General features: G+C 44.0%; 1 long non-coding RNA gene across 2 annotated transcripts in view; it reads left to right on the top strand.

The window, feature by feature from the left end:
• The window catches only part of LOC143776603 (uncharacterized), a 71188-nt gene that overhangs the window by 32073 nt on the left and 19922 nt on the right, over positions 1 to 19193 (top strand). The window lies entirely within an intron of this gene.

Here is a 19193-nt window from a genome sequence, read left to right as displayed (position 1 = left end):
CACCTTGCCCGGGGCATGGCTGCCCGGGCTCTGCTCACTAACCAGGAAGTCCCTTCACTATATCCTACTGCTCTACAGTACACCCAACTTTAACTCCTCCCAGCCTGTAAAACCCCTTATGCTAACTATACCTATTCTAAGACTCTCATTCCCTATCTCTAAAGTGCCCCACTATTTTATTCTATCTTCTTTATCTATTCCTAACCCTGTGCCAAGTAAATGTAAAATACATCACAATATAATTACATTAAACAACGATAGCAATGTACATACACATTACAGCAACATTACATGAATACATTAACAGTCACAAATATTATGGAACCGCACACAATCAGTATGACTGTGCAAAGAGGGGGAGGCATATGACGCCCTCTGTCACCTCCTTACAGCATTATGGAGCAACCCCTCTACCATGGCTAATGTCCTTGGGCACCTTACTTTTGTTCGCAGATTTCATTGCAGAAGCCCATGGATTTGCTGCAGACTTGACTCTTTGCATTGCAAAGGGGAAGCCGCAGTGCACATCTGCATCATAATTTGACATGTTGAAAATGCCAAATTCACTGAGCATGTCAGTTTTACTTTGGATTTTTTTTGTAGTGTGTGTGTGGATACAATCTCTTAAAAACATATCCACAATGCTGCTATTGGAATGTGAGACAAACCTTTTTCTGCATGCAAATCCATGGTAGAAAATACATTATGCACCATTCTCATGTGGTTGTACCCTTAGGGTTTGTTCACACTACGTGTTTTTACAGTGGTAAAAACATGAGGTTTTATAGGTGGCGCTATAGAGTCTTTTTCTCTGAAGAGGCAATTTGCATATTAAATTTGCATTGCATGGCGAATAAGCCTCCTTACCTTGACAAGCCATAGCTGGTATGTCACTCTCCACAGGGAGAAACCTTACCCCTTAGACCTCAGTCCAGAGCCTATCTCCTTGAAAAATCAGATCTCATACTTTGCGCTGACGAGGGCCAACAGCCCGAAACACCGTGTCTGCGAATTGAGATTCTGATTTGGCTTTTATCCTAAGTCATATTGCACGACTCGTTAAAGGGTTGATTGTGACTTGTAGGATCGCTACTTCCAATAGGTGGCGCTATAGAGTTAAGTCCTCTTTTTCTCTGAAGAGGCAATTTGCAGGTTTTAAAGTAAAAGACGATTCAGGAATCATTCCTCTTTGGAGTTTTGTTATCCTGTAGTATGTTTTTTTTTACTGTTATTTTGGCTGTTTCTTTATCACAATTTCATCATTTTTTTCCTTAAATAATGAAGAAAGCGCTTGTGTTTTTTGAAGCAAAAAATGCACAAAAAAGAGACCGGCAGTCTTCCAGATCTTGTTTCATCATTCCCTTTGACTTCTATGTTAAAGGAGCTGTCCTGCATCTAAAACTTTTCTTTATTACACAATACCCAACACTTTTCCCTTTATAGCTAATCCCTAAATGTGTTTTTGTACTGTACTTCCTGTGATGTTTTGTTTAAAGCAGTCTCAAACTGACGTCCACCTTCCAGAGTCTACTAAACCTGTCCGATGGACCAGAGCTACCTGAATTTATCGGCCCAACTCTCGTGTTTGTACATGGGGTTGGCTGATTTAATGTAACTAGACACAGTTAAATACTTTTTTTCTGCTTCACCTACTCTTCCAAGAGTTAAGGAATCAAACTGCCATGGCACCACCGTAATTTCCAGTAAACCACATGCAATTGACGCAACTCAGCCGCTTGGTGCGTGCATGCATTTTTAAGTTTGTAAAAATTGTGTAAACTGCTCTCTCTCTACATTTTTCCAAAATCTCATGATAGATTTGGCACTTTCTAGTCACATTAGATGCCCTACGGCTGGCATACATATGCACCAATATTTGATGCCCTAAGGTACAGTAATGTCAACTTTAGTACACTTGGCACATTTGATTCCTCTTAGCCACATTAAGTGAAGTTCTTGCCTAAGCTCTAATGGGGGGTCTGTAGGCCCCGTGGACTCACCCCCTTCTCAAAGCAGAGGCTACGACTGCTATATAGGTAACCAGATGAGTGTATTATTATTTGTAGAGTATGATATTAGCATTATTATTCAGCTGCTTTAGTCTTTTCTATGACATTTTGGATCATTTCTCTTCCAGAGAAGAACCAGTGAGGATTATATTCTCTGCAAGACACTCTAGTGTTTTCCAAGAGCGATATTAGAATTCAGCCCCTGTCCTCTGCTGCAGTGGTACTGCTACTGCATTATTATTACAAGTTAGAAAAAATACATTAGAAGCGCAATGAAGCGCAGACATCCAGGGTTACATTATAATACAGGTTGTTGTAGCTCTGTCAATCTGACTGAATCAGTGCACAGAGAAATGCCGCTATCATGCTCACACGGAGGATTGTTCCATTTGGACTGACAGAATGTATTTTGTAGGCAATCTTTTCAGAGCTATGAGGTTAAGCAAATCTTGATCAGCCAAACCAATCTTCTTGCCGGGATCTCCTTTATTCCTATGTGACCTATTCAGGCCTCATCTTACCCATGTTTTGTTGAAAAGTTAATGTTGAAATGTATATTTAACTAAGTTTAGGGAAATGGAGGCCTTGACACTCTTTAAACATGGGGTCATTTACATGTGATACTAGGATGCAGCACATATAATCATACTTGCCGACTTTTGAGAATTGCACTCAGGCAGATTTATTGCAAAAACTTGGGGACAAACGAAGCCCCTTTTTGCAGACCACACTATTTTCACACTCCTTTCTTACCATAATATTGAGTTATAAACAGCAGACAAGAACTGAAATCCCCAGCCAGTTATTTGTTCTTGTAAAATAATTATAACCAAAATTGCAGGCATAGTACCTAAATGTTACAGACATTATCTGCAGTCCTATGTAGCAAATGAGAAAAAACACCAGCTCACCCAGGCGGTTGGCGGCACGAGATCTATGGGACAAGAAGCAATCACATGTAGACGAAAAATAAAGGTTGATTCGGCTTCCAGGGATTTTGCAAAAATGTAATGGAGAAAGTGTGAGAGAGAGCCAGGGTCATAGTCATAGCCGAGGATTGCAGTATATCGGTGCCCTGGCCTCCCATCACATATATACAGTGTCCATTACTCATCATACCTGCGATTCCAGGTTCAGCACCGTCGGGGTCTCTTCTCTGTTGCAAGAGACACTTTGTAATCAGTTTTGTATGAATTGAGACACAGTCCTTTTCAACTTTCAACTGAACAACTTTATTGACTTCAGGACACAGCACATCCAGTTCTGCTTTAGCATCCTGTTTCAAGCAGTACATGTCTTTCTCTTTCCTTGTTCTCTTCCCTTTGTCACTAAGCAAGCTCCCGGGTCGGACCATATCACACAGCTCCTCAGCGTCCTCCCTATTTAGCTCTACCTCAGTTGAGAGTTCCTCGTTCGTTTCACACTGAACATGAGGGCATCAGCCCACAAAGCGATACTCCACATGGTGAGTGACCTGCCCATCCCTACTGCTGTGTCCACCATGAAGCTCTGTCTTTTTTCACTGACTGTCACTGCTACTCCTGCTGTCACTACTGTAGTCTTCCTCCCTGGCCCTGGATGGCTGGGCTTACTTTTAAACATTTCAGCGTCACTACGCAGTCCCAGGGCTATAGCCCTGCTGCACTTTACGGGCTCCCTGGCCCCAACTGGCTACAACAAGGAAGTCCCCCTAACTTACCCACAGTGATTCCTCCTAAGTATTAACCATTAACGATCTACAGTGCTATTTCCTACACTATGACGTACCCCGTCTTGTGACTATAAGTGAGTACTACACTTGAGTACTACACTTTCCCTATTTGAAAGTGAAATACATAACAGCAAAAGCTAATAAAAAGACAGCATAGTAGCAACGCGTTTCAAACGCACATGGCGTTCTTTGACAGAGCTCCTGACAGCTCATTCAGTATCTATATAATTGACTAAAGCAGTTGTACTTGGCTACCTTTGTCAGTTATATAGATACTGAATGAGATGTCAGGAGGTAAGCCTGATCGTGGCGCTCCATTTGATCTTGACCGCGATGAAGAGGAATGGGGAACCCATGTTCTTGTAATCAGTGTGGGTCAAGGTAGTGGAGTCCTTAGTGATCAGACATTCATGACCAACCTTAATATTTTTCATGGGCAAAACTTTTGCAATGGTTGTGACCAAGCTGAGCTTTGTTGACGGATACATAATGGTAACAACTTAGAGGTCTACTTACACCATACCATTTTGCAACGCTAAGCGACCGCCGATAGTTAAACATTTACCAAACAGTGGTGATTTAATAGCCGGTTTACAGTCAGCCCTTCAGATGCGCATTGAACAGTCTGTAATATATCGCTCATTGGGCATAGGCTGCACAGGATGAAGTGCTGCCGAGAATGATGCCCTTTTGTGCAGCATAAAAGATCATCTCAGCCTACAAAAGTATGTTTGCTTGTTCGTTAGTTGATCTTCAACCTGTTTAGATTACAAGATTATTGTGAAAACAAGGTGCCTAAAAATGTAGGCTTACCATAATCTTGAAGTGTACATAGACCCTAAAAAGCTTAGGCTAGGTTCACATTGTGTTAGGGCAATCTGTTTAGCGCTAGCGCTAGCGGATTGCGCTAACGCAATGTATTTTTAGGGGTCGCGTTTGGGGTTCGCGTTAACGTCCCCGCTCTCGCAGATCCCCGATCTGCGAGAGCGGGGAACGGACCTCGGGCGCGCCGCGGACGCTGCAAGCAGCGTCCGAGGCACGCTTCAAAAGAACGGCACATCGCTAGCGCGAGCCGAAAAAGGAACGCGCTAGCGATGCGCTTCAGGCAAAAAGAACATTGCTGTCAATGGGTGCACTAACGGACCCGTTGCACGGCGTTAATTGCGACATTTTCGCCGTGCAACGCTGTCCGTTAGCGATCACCCAAAATCAAAATGTGAACCTAGCCTTAGGGATTCAGGGTGGTCTGGCTGTAGAGCACAGGTGTGAGAATATTTGGTAGGGCCAGAAGAGCCTTCATAGTATATTGGCTTTGGATGAATGGCAAGCCAAAGTTTGCCGCCTCTTGGCTGCTGTATGCTAGGTAGTTGGAGGCGCTCATAGTACCTGTGAATCCCAATACATGCTGGCATGGCATTTTTACCTGAATTCATCCATAATTGATGTAGTTATGACTTTTAAATAAAATTATGGCCAATATTTTGTTTGTTTTTTTAAATCGTATCAAATTTTTTCTGTGCTTTCTTACGAGTACCACAACAAAGTAGAATCAACATTAAATTATAAAAATCTGAGTATTTTTTGAGGATTGGTTTATCTGTCAGTAGCCTCAGCGCCCGTGTATTCCTGTAAGCACTGTATAATAAATGTATGCATGCACTGCAGCTACACTGAGGCAGTAGACAAAGCCGTTGTGGTTGTACTTTGCCTCCAGTATATGAATAATTATATCACAACTTTCCGCACAGTTATGATTAATTTCACTTCTGTTCCATTATGCAAGTTAATTATATACCTGAAAGGGTACATAAGTAAGCGGAATCATTTCATAAATGAATGGTAACATTATGCTTTGTAACCCAAGGCAAACATCAGCTTAACTTTTTCCTTTCTTTACTTTATTGGTGAATTGTAATATTTTTATTCATGAATATGATTTTATATTACTCTCTGGGGTATAAGAAATGCATCCTTAGGGGACAGAAAAACAGCAAGAAATTTCACATACCTGCAACATAACATTCCAAAGTGGATTGGTAGGTACCTATCCTTACATTATAATTTAATTCTAAGAATGTATACTATATACAGGTGCTTTTCATAAAATTAGAATATCATCAAAATGTTAATTTATTTCAGCTCTTCAATACAACAAGTGAAACTTGTATATTATATAGAGTCATTACAAACAGAGTCATCTATTTCAAATGTTTATTTCTGTTAATGTTGATGATTATGGTTTACAGCCAACAAAAACCCAAAAGTCATTATCTCAGTAAATTAGAAGACTTTATGACACCAGCTTGAAAAAAGATTTTAAAATCCGAAATGTTGGCCTACTGAAATGTATGTTCAGTAAATGCACTCTATATTTGGTCGGGGCTCCTTTTGCATCAATTACCGCATCAATGTGGTGTGGCATGGAGGCGATCAGCCTGTGGCACTGCTGAGGTGTTATGGAAGCCCAGGTGGCTTTGATAGCAGCCTTCAGCTCATCTGCATAATGGGGTCTAGTGTCTCATCTTCCTCTTGACAATACCCCATAGATTCTTTATGGGGTTAAGGTCAGGCGAGTTTGCTGGCCAATCAAGCACAGTGATACTGTTGTTTTAAACCAGGTATTGGTACTTTTGGCAGTGTGGACAGGTGCCAAGTCCTGCTGGAAATTGAAATTGCCATCTCCAAAAAGCTTGTCGGCAGAGGGAAGCATGAAGTGCTCTAAAACTTCCTGGTAGACAGCTGCGCTGACTTTGGTCTTGATAACACACTATTGACCTACACCAGCAGATAACATGGCTCCCCAAACCATCACTGATTGTGGAAACTTCACACTAGACTTCAAACAGCTTGGATTGTGGCCTCTCCACTCTTCCTCCAGACTTTGGGACCTTGATTTCCAAATGAAATGCAAAATTTACTTTAATCTGAAAACAACACCTTGGACCACTGAGCAACCATCCAGTTCTTTTTCTCCTTGGCCCAGGTAAGACGCTTCTGGCGTTGTCTATTGGTCATGAGTGCATGAGTGGCTTGACACAAGGAATTCGACACTTGTAGCCCATGTCCTGGATATGGCTGTGTGTGGTGGCTCTTGAAGTAATGAATCCAGCAGCAGTCCACTCCTTGTGAATCTCAACCAAATTTTTTAATTTCCTTTTCTTAACAATCCTTTCAAGGCTGCAGTTATCCCGGTTGCTTGTGCACCTTTTTCTACCACACTTTTTCCTTCCACTCAACTTTCCATTAATATGCTTGGATACAGCACTCTGTGAACAGTCAGATTCTTTAGCAATGACCTCCTTGTGGAGTGTGTCAATGACGGTCTTCTGGACATCTTTCAACTCAGCAGTCTTCTCCATGATTGTGGAGCCTACTGAAGCAGACTAAGGGACCTTTTTCAATGCTTAGGAAGCCTTTGCAGGTGTTTTTTGTTAATTATTCGAAATTACTGAGATAATGACGTTTGGGTTTTAACTGGCTGTAAGCCATAATAATCAACATTAACAGAAATAAATACGATGTATTTCTGTAGTGCTGGTGGTTCTGATGAAGAATTTCTGTACTGCTGGTGGTTCTGGTGATGTATTTCTGTGCTTATTAGGGTTGTGATGCTGTGTTTCTATACTGACAAGGGATCTATCTAGTGATGTGTTTCTGTACTTGTGGTGGTTCTGGTGATGGATTCTTGCATTGTTAGGTTTCAGGGGAACTTTCCTATAAGTACTGGTCTGGAGGCGGGGTCAGTGAGTTCAGTGTGAGACAGTGAAGTGAGAGGAAGCATGTGAGGAGAGAGACTGGGAGTGGAGCTGTGACTGAGCTCTCCCCAGGATTAAGCGCAAAAGAAAACGGACCCCCGGAGTCCATTGTTGCATGGGTTCTAAAAGATTAGCAACTAGAACCAGAGGGCAGGAAATTGCAGATCTCCAGGCCCATCTGACACCTGGTGGCACCACAGCAGGTCAGGAGCCTGGAGCTGCCAGTGAGAAGACAGTACCCATGAAAGGCTCATGCCGTAAACCATACAGGTTAGAAGTAACAGACATGGAGAGGAACTTGTGTAAAGCTTCAGGCAACAAGGGACAGAGAATACAGCGCAAAAAGAAGGCCTCCGAACCCACCTGGCTAGGTGGATCCCAAGTTACTCCCAGGTTGCCCAGACCCCATCAACACCTGTAACCTGTGCCCCGGACTGCACTTGCAATTCACCAGTAAAAGGAAAAAGGAAACTGCAATCCTCGTGTCCTCCAATTATTTCCTGTACCCTCAGTCCTGCGCCCCACCGTCTATCATCCCTTACCAATTGCACCTATAGCGCTGGGGCCCCGCTCCACCTGTGGGGAGCAGAACTATTCTCACTACATTACCATCTGCCCCAGTGATCCATTTAAGCAGTGTCGGCCATCCTGGCCGAAAACCACAGGTTTTGTCATGAATTATCCCCATAGACTTCATTTTCCACTTCCCTTCATCAATGTCAGGACTCTGAACATTTTTTATTACCTTTTGTCCATTACTGCCCTTTTCCAAGATGGCATCTTTGGTCTCATGTGCACTGTGTCTTCCTGCTATAAAACTCCACCCCAGCCTTCAGTCTGTGCTAGAGTATTCTGCCTTGCATGCAGCTCCTGACCTCTGGTGACTCCCTGGCTATATACCTGCTCCTGTGAACCTGTGGGGTTATCCTGCTACTCTGCTCTGAGTTCCTGCTGCATACACCAGTTCCAGTAATCCTCCTTCATCTGCTGCTCGTGTTTACTTCCATCTGCATTTGCTGGACATGTAAGCTGTTTGATGCTCTGCAAGAACCTGAGACTATTAACCAGGCCTCCCTGGTTGAGCTAAGATATTATTTGAACTGCCTTATAAGCATATCTATCTGTGTTTTGGAGTAAGCAAGGACTTATTCGTGTCAAGTATCCTCGAGAATAATTGTGCTTCATAGACTTTCTGCGTGATTGCATTTTCCTCTGAAGTTTCCTATAGACTGCTAAGCTGCATTTAATATTTACTCCAAGTGTTGTGGACTTGAGTTTCTCTCTGCACCTGTTTGAATTACCGTGTGATAATATAGACTTTACCACTTATAAAACTGTGTCCTGTAGTTGTCTTGTTCCATGCAAAGAGTCTCCTGAGTTATCCCCTATAATTATTACAATCATTTTTGTTGGACGCCCAGGGCCACGGACCAGCTCATCACTTCCGTGACCACCCCTTTAAGTCCCGCCGGACCCAGCCCGAGTACCCCACAGTCCTAGCGGGTGCTCTACATGCGCCATATGAATATAGGGAGACAAGGAGGCATTATTTTATTGTTATAAGAAAGCACAGGGGGTGTTTGTATTATTATAAGAAGGTGCAGGGTCACTATTATAAGGGGTCAAGGGGAGTATTATTAAAGGAGGCACAGAGGAATCATTATAATGGTGACATCGAAGGTATAAGGCTATGTGTACACGCTGCGGATTTTGCTGCGGATCCGCAGCAGTTTTCCAAGAGTTTACAGTACCATGTAGACCTATGGAAAACAAAATCCACAGTGCATATGATGCGGAAAAAACGCAGTGGTTTACATTCCACAGCATGTCAATTCTTTGTGCGGATTCCGCAATGGTTTACACCTGCTCCTCAATAGGAATCCACAGGTGTAAAACCGCAGGTGGAATTCGCACAAAAAATGCAGAGAAACCACTGTAAATCCGCGGTAGTTCTGCAGTAAATCCGCAATGCGGTTTTCCTGCGGATTTACCAAAATCAGTGAGGAAAAATCTGCACACCATTCCGCAGCGTGTGCACATATCCTAAAATAACCCACTCTATTTATAAACATACAGATGGTAACACTTAGCTAATTTAAATTAATTTAAATCTCCTGGTCCAGATAAATTACATCCTAGGTCCTGAAAGAGTTAGGGCTCCTTCTCACTTGCGAGAAATATGTCTGAGTCTCGCAGGCTAAAACCCTGCTCTGGCGCCGGCACTCCAGAGCGGAGTGTGCAGCTCCATGGATTGCTGGAGTGCCGGCACCAGAGCAGGGTTTTAACCTGCAAGACTCAGACATATTTCTCGCAAGTGAGAAGGAGCCCTTAGCAGAGGAAACTGCAGAACCACTAGTCAGAATCTTTGAATAATCCTGGAATAGTTCAAGAAGAATGAAGAAGGGCAAATGTTGTCCCTATCTTCAAAAAAGGAAAGAAGATGGTGCCAGGAAATTACAGGTCAGTGAGCATTACTTCTATACTAGGAAAGATCTTGGAAAATTCTTTTAACTCCTTCATGACCGCAGGTATTTTCATTTTTGCGTTTTTGTTTTTTGCTCCCCTTCGTCCCAGAGCCAAACATTTTTTATTTTTCCCTCAAAATGGCCATGTGAGGGTTTGTTTTTTGTGGGGCAAGTTGAACTTTTGAACGACACCATTGGTTTTAAGATATTGTGTACTGGAAAATGGGAAAAAAAAAAATTAAATTGAGGTGAAATTGCAAAAAAAGTGCAATTCCACAGATAATTATTATTATTTATTTTACCATGTTAACTAAATGCTAAAACTGACCTGCCATTATGATTCTTCAGGTCATTATGAGTTCATAGACACCAAACATGTCTAGGTTCTGTTTTATTTATGTGGTGAAAAAAATTCCAAAATTTGTAAAAAAAAAAAAAATTGCACCATTTTTCAATACCCATAGAATCTCCATTTTTCATGATCTCAGGTTGGGTGAGGGCTTATTTTTTGCGTGCCGAGCTGGCGTTTTTAATTTGGGTGCAGATACAATCTTTTGATCGCCCGTTATTACATTCTAATAAAATGTTGTGGCGACCGAAAAAACGTAATCCTGATGTTTTTACTTTTTTTCTTATTATGCTGATTAGCGATCAGGTTAATTCATTCTTTTTTATATTGATAGATTGGGTGATTCTGAATGCGGAGATACCAAATATGTGTATGTTTCATTTTTTATATTGTTTTACTTTGAATGGGGTGAAAGGAGGGTGATTTGAACTTTTATATTTTTTTACATTTTAATATTTTTAAAAACTTTTTTTTACTTTTGGCATGCTTCAATAGTCTCCATGGGAGACTAGAAGCTGCCATAACCCGATTGGCTATGCTACATACAGGCGATGATCAGATCGCCTGTATGTAGCAGAATTGTTCACTTGCTATGAGCGCCGATCACCCGGCTGCGCTCATAGCAATCCAGCAGTGACAACCATAGAGGTCTGCTGGACACTTCTGGTTGTCAAGCAGACCCATGACCCGTGATCACGTGACGAGGTCAACGATAGGTGGGATTTCCGGCGCGATTGCTGGAAACGCACGTTAAATGCCATTGTCAGAGTTTGATAGCGGAATTTAACTAGTTAACAGCCGCGGGTGGAAAAACTACTGACATGTGCTGGAAAAGATGTGGGCTCTGCGCCAGAACTGACATCAAAGGGAAGGAGTCCAACATCGGCGTACTATTATGCCCGATGTCGGAAAGGGGTTAAGCAGCATGTGTGTAAGTACTTGGATAAGAATACAGTAATTAACCAGAGCCACCATGGGTTTGTAGCAAACAGGTCGTACATGACTAATCTAATTTCCTTCTATGATGGAATTACTGACTGGGTGGAACAGGGAAATGCTGAAGATATAGTATAGCTCGACTTCAGCAAAGCATTTGATATAGTATCTCATACTATCCTTATTGAAAAAATTACCAAGTATGGGATTGACAAGGCTACGGTTAGGTGGATTCAAAACTGGCTTAGTGATCATACTCAAAGAGTGGTAATTTATGATTTTTCACAAAGTTAGTTTTTAGAAAATAGCGGCACTCACCAGTTTGCTGATCCAAAGTGTTTAATCCATGGGCAGATTAATACAAACACATCTTGGAAAGTGCGGAGGGCAACAGCACGTGTGAAAAAGACTTGGGTATACTAATATATCACAGGCTGCATATTGAGTCATCAGTGTGATGCAGCAGCAATAAAGGCAAACACAGTTTTATTATGTATTAAGAGAAGCATAGAGTCTAGATCATGTATATTAATTATCCTCCTCTACTCCTCCTTGGTGAGGCCTCATCTGGAATACTGTGCTCAGTTCTGGGCATCACATTTTAAAAAAGAAATCGAAAAACTGGAGCACGTTAAAAGAAGAGCTACCAGGATGGTGAGCGGACTGCAAAGTATATCCTACGAGGACCGGTTAAAGGATCTGGGAATGTTTAGCTTGACACAAAGAAGGCTAGGAGGAGACTCAATAGCTGGCTACAAATATCTGAATTCATTACTACTGTGCTCCTCTTCCCCAACTCATTACTACTGTGTTCCTTTTCTCCAATTCATTAGCCACTTTGCTCCTCCTACTTATTTAATTGCTCACTGTTTTCCTCATCCCCAATTCAGTACTACTGTGCTCCTTTTCCCCAATTCATTACTACTGTGCTCCTCCTACCCATTTTATTACCCACTGTTTTCTTCCTCCACAATTCAATACTACTGTGCTACTCCTCCCCAATTTACTACTATTGTGCTCCTCCTCTCCAACACATTACTACTGTGCTACTACTTTCCAACTCATTGCTACTGTGCTCCTCTTCCCCAACTCATTTCTACTGAGCTCTTCCTCCCCAACTTACTACTGTGCTCCTCCTCCCTATGTCATTACTTCTGTGCTACTCCTCTCCAACTCAGTCATTACTATTGTGCTTCTCCTCTCCATTTCATTAGTACTGTGCTCCTCCTCAATTTATTACTACAATGCTTCTGCAGCGCCCCAGAGTCCTGGTCGTTGCAGTACTGATGCTCCGCCACTAAGGGGGGCTGTGGTACCTCTGATGGCATTGAAGGAGTTCACCTGACCAGGTATCACAGACACCAATACATTTCACAGTCTGGCCTCCAGGGGGAGCTAAGGGCACTATGTATTAGGCCACTCCTCACAGTCTGGTAAAACTGGGGGTTAGAGAGGAAGTTTGATCAGAAAGCTGACTGGGAATCGAACAGGCAACACCTTGTGGCAGAGGGTGTTGCAGGGAGAGACTCAGGGGGGTCCCTGTCAGGGGTGGGATCCTGACAGAGGCCTAGCGAATAGAGAGAAAGTTACGGGTCCGCGCCTGCACTTCATCGCGGCGGTACCCCAAGAAAGGATAAGAAGCGAGATTTATTGTGCTGAGTGAGAAACGAGATCAACGCAACAAGGAGAAACACCAGTAGCAGTCGTGCTGTAAGACGAGGCAACACCCTACTGAGGCGCACAGCCGGTGGCCGGAACGCCGAGGAAGTATTAGGCTTCAAGCAATACTTCAAACCTACGGCAGGACAGTCAGTTAGAGGCGGGCTGTCTCACCCAATTGACCTAGGAAGACACAAGGGGGGTAACAACAGGAGTGGGGCGACGATAGAGTCCCGGAAGAGCTCCGAGCCTCCCCGTCATACGGGTGCGTCCTAACCATAGCATCTGGGGGACGTGGAAGAACATCAGAATCGAGTTGTGAGGGAACACGAGAAACAGACACAACAGTTGTGGGGACTATCCCGTAAGCACAGCAGGGGAGGACCACAACACACAAGCGCTAGAAGGTAGGCACAGATTTCCACCTGTAAAGGGAACTGTCATGGTTCCCAATGGCAGGGACTCAGGCAAAAATGGACTAGCTCTACTCTAGGAATGATGGAATCTCAGATGACCGCGACGCTGAACCTAACACGCAACTAATAGTAGCCAGGGGGTGTGCCTACGATTATCCCTAGACACCTCGCACCAGCCGGAGATCTAGTTACCCCCTAGTAGAGGAATACACAGACCTGGCTTGCCTCCAGGGAAACCCCAAAAGTGATAGTAGCCCCCCACATATAATAACGGTTAGGTAAGAGGAAAACACGTACGCAGTATGAATATAGATTCAGCAAAGAGAGGCCCTCTGACTAGATAGCAGAAAATACAAAAGAGGACTTCGCGGTCACCTCAAAACCCTAAACAGCCATCCTGAAATTACTTTAACTCCGTTATCAACTCATGACACCGGAGTAGTAATTTCAGATCACTAGAGCTTCCAGCAGCAAGAGAAATATAAATGCATGCTGGACAAACAAACACAAAAAATGCCAAAGATCCAACTTAGCTGAATTGCAGACTTGGAGCAGGTAGCAAGCAACAGAGGTGCTCTGGTAACATTGATTGCCGGCACTAGAATGACTGAGAAGCCAGACTAAATAGGAAACTCCCAGTTTCCTGATGGGAACAGGTGCAAGACAAAAGTCAGCCAGTACCACCAGTAACCACCAGAGGGAGCCCAAAAACAGAATTCACAACAGTACCCCCCCTTAAGGAGGGGGCACCGAACCCTCATGAGAACCACCAGGGCGATCTGTATGCGCCCTATGAAAGGCGCGAACCAAATCAGAGGCATGAACATCGGAGGCAGTCACCCAAGAATTATCCTCCTGACCGTATCCCTTCCATTTAACCAAATATTGAAGTCTCCGTCTGGAAACGCGAGAGTCCAAAATCTTCTCCACAACATACTCCAATTCACCCTCCACCAGCACAGGAGCAGGGGGCTCAACAGAAGGAACAACCGGTACCTCGTACCTCCGCAACAACGACCGATGGAAGACATTATGAATGGTGAAAGATGCTGGTAGGTCCAAACGAAAAGATACAGGATTAAGAATCTCCAAAATCTTATAAGGACCTATGAACCGAGGTTTAAACTTAGGAGAAGAGACCTTCATAGGGACAAAACGAGAAGATAACCACACCAAGTCCCCAACGCGGAGATGATGACCCACACGACGATGACGATTAGCAAACTGCTGAGTCTTCTCCTGAGACAACTTCAAATTGTCCACCACATGACTCCAAATCCGGTGCAGTCTATCCACCACCGTGTCCACTCCAGGGCAATCCGAAGATTCCACCTGGCCAGATGAAAAACGAGGGTGAAACCCTGAATTGCAAAAGAAAGGAGAAACCAGAGTGGCAGGACTGGCCCGATTATTGAGGGCAAACTCTGCCAACGGCAAAAAGGCGACCCAATCATCCTGATCAGCAGACACAAAACACCTCAAATAAGTCTCCAAGGTCTGATTAGTTCGCTCCGTCTGGCCATTAGTCTGAGGATGGAATGCAGATGAAAAAGACAAATCAATGCCCATCCTGGCACAGAACGCTCGCCAGAACCTAGACACAAATTGAGACCCCCTGTCAGAAACGATGTTTTCCGGGATACCATGTAAACGAACCACATTCTGAAAAAATAAAGGAACCAACTCAGATGAAGAAGGCAATTTGGGCAAGGGTACCAAATGAACCATCTTAGAAAAACGGTCACACACCACCCAAATGACGGACATTTTCAGAGAAACCGGGAGGTCCGAGATAAAGTCCATAGAGATGTGCGTCCACGGCCTCTTCGGAATAGGCAAGGACAACAACAATCCACTAGCCCGAGAACAGCAAGGCTTGGCCCGAGCACAAACATCACAAGACTGTACAAAGGCACGCACATCCCGAGACAGGGAAGGCCACCAGAAGGACCTTGCCACCAAATCTCTGGTACCAAAAATTCCAGGGTGACCTGCCAACACAGAAGAATGAACCTCCGAGATGACTCTACTGGTCCATTCATCTGGAACAAACAGTCTCCCAGGCGGACAACGATCAGGCCTATCAGTCTGAAACTCCTGCAAAGCACGTCGCAAGTCTGGGGAGACAGCAGACAAAATCACCCCATCCTTAAGGATACCCGTAGGCTCAGAATCACCAGAGGAGTCAGGCTCAAAACTCCTAGAAAGGGCATCTGCCTTCACATTTTTTGAACCCGGCAAGTATGAAACCACAAAATTAAACCGGGAGAAAAACAACGACCAGCGCGCCTGTCTAGGATTCAGACGCCTGGCAGACTCAAGGTAAATCAGATTCTTGTGATCAGTCAAGACCACCACCTGATGTCTAGCACCCTCAAGCCAATGACGCCACTCCTCAAATGCCCACTTCAAAGCCAAGAGCTCCCGATTACCGACATCATAATTTCGCTCGGCGGGCGAAAACTTTCGAGAGAAGAATGCACATGGTCTCATCACTGAGCAATCGGGACTTCTCTGCGACAAAACCGCCCCCGCTCCAATCTCGGAAGCATCAACCTCGACCTGAAAAGGGAGCGAAACATCAGGCTGGCGCAACACAGGGGCGGAAGAAAAGCGGCGCTTAAGGTCCCGAAAGGCCTCCACAGCCGCAGAGGACCAATTGGCAACATCAGCACCCTTCTTAGTCAAATCAGTCAGAGGTTTAGCAACACTTGAAAACCCAGTTATAAATCGACGATAGAAATTAGCAAAGCCCAAGAACTTCTGAAGACTCTTCAGGGAAGTAGGCTGCGTCCAATCACAAATAGCCCGAACCTTGACAGGATCCATCTCAACAGAAGAAGGGGAAAAAATATACCCCAAAAAGGAGATCTTCTGAACCCCAAAAATACACTTTGAACCCTTTACAAACAAAGAATTGGCCCGCAAAACCTGAAAAACCTTCCTAACCTGTTGAACATGCGACTCCCAGTCATCCGAAAAAATCAAAATATCATCCAAATACACAATCATAAATTTATCCAGGTATTTACGGAAAATATCGTGCATAAAGGACTGAAAGACTGAAGGAGCATTAGAAAGACCAAAAGGCATTACCAAATACTCAAAATGGCCCTCGGGCGTATTAAATGCAGTTTTCCACTCATCTCCCTGCTTAATCCGCACCAAATTATACGCACCCTGAAGATCAATCTTAGAGAACCACTTTGCCCCTTTAATACGAGCAAATAAATCAGTCAATAGTGGCAAAGGATACTGGTATTTGACTGTAATCTTATTCAACAGGCGATAATCAATACAGGGCCTCAGGGAGCCATCTTTTTTACCCACGAAAAAAAAACCTGCTCCTAAAGGGGATGAGGATGGACGGATATGTCCCTTTTCCAAGGACTCCTTAATATACTCCCGCATAGCAGCATGCTCAGGCACAGACAGATTAAACAAACGACCCTTGGGAAACTTGCTGCCCGGAATCAAGTCTATAGCACAATCACAATCCCTGTGAGGGGGGAGAGAACTAAGTTTGGGCTCCTCAAAAACATCACAGTAGTCAGACAAAAATGCCGGAATTTCAGAGGGAGTAGATGAAGCAATGGAAACCAAAGGTACTTCCCCATGAGCCCCCTGACATCCCCAGCTTAACACAGACATTGTTTTCCAGTCAAGGACTGGATTATGAGTTTGCAACCATGGCAATCCAAGCACTAAGACATCATGCAAGTTATGCAACACAAGGAAGCGAATCACCTCCCGATGGTCAGGAGTCATACACATAGTCACTTGTGTCCAGTATTGTGGTTTATTCCTAGCCAATGGTGTGGAGTCGATACCCTTCAGAGGGATAGGAACTTCCAAAGGCTCTAGGCTAAACCCACAGCGTCTGGCAAAGGACAAATCCATAAGACTCAAGGAAGCGCCAGAATCCACATAGGCATCCACAGTAATAGATGATAATGAACAGATCAAAATTACAGACAAAATAAACTTAGACTGTAAAGTGCCAATTGCAAAAGACTTATCAACCTTTTTTGTGCGTTTAGAGCATGCTGATATAACATGAGCAGAATCACCACAGTAGAAGCACAACCCATTTTTACGCCTATAATTCTGCCGTTCACTTCTGGACAGAATTCTATCACATTGCATAATCTCCGGTGTCTGCTCAGAAGACACCGCCAAATGGTGCACAGGTTTGCGCTCCCGTAAACGCCGATCAATCTGAATAGCCATAGTCATGGATTCATTCAGACCTGTGGGCGTAGGAAACCCCACCATGACATCTTTAACGGCGTCAGAGAGACCGTCTCTGAAATTCGCCGCCAGGGCGCACTCATTCCACTGAGTAAGCACAGACCATTTTCGAAATTTTTGACAATATATTTCAGCTTCATCATGCCCTTGAGAGAGGCCTATCAAGGCCTTTTCAGCCTGAATCTCCAAATTAGGTTCCTCATAGAGCAACCCCAGTGCCAGAAAAAACGCATCCACATTGAGCAGCGCAGGATCCCCTGGTGCCAATGCAAATGCCCAATTCTGGGGGTCACCCCGCAACAAGGAAATCACAATTTTAACCTGCTGAGCAGAGTCTCCAGCGGAGCGAGATCTCAGAGAAAGATACAATTTACAATTGTGCTTAAAATTCAAAAAACGAGATCTATCTCCAGAAAAGAACTCAGGTATAGGAATCTTGGGTTCTGACATAGGAGCATGTATAACATAGTCTTGGATATTTTGAACCTTAGAAGCAAGAGCACTCAGGCCTGTAGCTAAACTCTGGATATCCATTTCTCAACAGCTGAGATCTGAGCCATTCAGGGGTTAGGAGGAGAGAAAAAAGCAGCAGATTGCAATTATGGCTAGACAGAACTTCTGAGTAAAAAAAAAAAAAAAAAAAGTGTCAGAAACTTCTTCTTTTCTCTCTTTCTTCAGCCAATACCTTTAATACATTTGCGGCCGGCAATACTGTCATGGTTCCCAATGGCAGGGACTCAGGCAAAAACGGACTAGCTCTAGGAATGATGGAATCTCAGATGACCGCGACGCTGAACCTAACACGCAACTAATAGTAGCCAGGGGGTGTGCCTACGATTATCCCTAGACACCTCGCACCAGCCGGAGATCTAGTTACCCCCTAGTAGAGGAATACACAGACCTGGCTTGCCTCCAGGGATACCCCAAAAGTGATAGTAGCCCCCCACATATAATAACGGTTAGGTAAGAGGAAAACACGTATGCAGTATGAATATAGATTCAGCAAAGAGAGGCCCTCTGACTAGATAGCAGAAAATACAAAAGAGGACTTCGCGGTCACGTCAAAACCCTAAACAGCCATCCTGAAATTACTTTAACTCCGTTATCAACTCATGACACCGGAGTAGTAATTTCAGATCACTAGAGCTTCCAGCAGCAAGAGAAATATAAATGCATGCTGGACAAACAAACACAAAAAATGCCAAAGATCCAACTTAGCTGAATTGCAGACTTGGAGCAGGTAGCAAGCAACAGAGGTGCTCTGGTAACATTGATTGCCGGCACTAGAATGACTGAGAAGCCAGACTAAATAGGAAACTCCCAGTTTCCTGATGGGAACAGGTGCAAGACAAAAGTCAGCCAGTACCACCAGTAACCACCAGAGGGAGCCCAAAAACAGAATTCACAACAGGGAACTCTGGATGTGCCATCGGACCGACCGGACTTGCGCAGCCCGGTTAACTGTATTCCGGATTGAGGACCCTGAAGCCTTCAGTAAAGAGACTGCAATCTGGTGTCCTCATTATTTACTGGGACTGGCACTTCACCGCACCATAACATCTTCCCATACCTCCACCTTTATTGTATGCCCCTCAGCAGGGTCACGGACCGGGTCTAGCCACTGTGACAACCCCAAAGCAGA

This window comes from Ranitomeya variabilis, chromosome 5, assembly GCF_051348905.1.
Source record: "Ranitomeya variabilis isolate aRanVar5 chromosome 5, aRanVar5.hap1, whole genome shotgun sequence".
In the NCBI taxonomy this organism is placed as follows: domain Eukaryota; kingdom Metazoa; phylum Chordata; class Amphibia; order Anura; family Dendrobatidae; genus Ranitomeya; species Ranitomeya variabilis.
This window is presented reverse-complemented; position numbering and strand designations above follow the sequence as displayed.